The sequence below is a fragment of the Acyrthosiphon pisum genome, chromosome A1 (assembly GCF_005508785.2).
Source record: "Acyrthosiphon pisum isolate AL4f chromosome A1, pea_aphid_22Mar2018_4r6ur, whole genome shotgun sequence".
Taxonomy (NCBI): Eukaryota; Metazoa; Arthropoda; class Insecta; order Hemiptera; family Aphididae; genus Acyrthosiphon; species Acyrthosiphon pisum.
The window spans coordinates 115,575,322-115,575,841 of record NC_042494.1 but is presented as its reverse complement, the minus strand read 5'-3'; positions in this window follow the sequence as shown (position 1 = coordinate 115,575,841).

The window sequence follows — 520 nt, the reverse complement described above, 5'->3', positions numbered from 1 at the left end:
ATTTTTTCGTTTGTGAAAATTCGTTTCCTAAAAAACAAAAAATACCTTTGGGGGGGGGGGGGGGGTGCTGGGGAAATGTCCCGAATTTTGGAATTTCTTAATTCCGTTTATACCATTCGATTATACTTCGTTTGTAAAGGTTTATAAAGAATTCGTTTTCCTAAAAAACAAAAAACACGTTTGGGGGACCCATGTGATGTTAGCATTACAATGTTCGCAGAACTTTTCAAAAACCTTCCAACAATGTTCAATTGACTTGTTGGACATTGTTGGAATTTGTTGAACCCCTATTTTTTAACTGACCCGCCATATATTGTTTAATGCCAACTTCACACCTAGCATTACATTGGAACATTAAGATTTTTTAAATAAATATAGGTTTTTTTTATTGATTTCTTAATAAACTATATTTTTTTATTGATTTCTTTGTTAAATATATTTTTTTATTGATTTTTTTTATTAAATGTAGATTTTTAAATGATTTTTTTATCAAATACAGATTTTTTAAGATTTTTTTAAT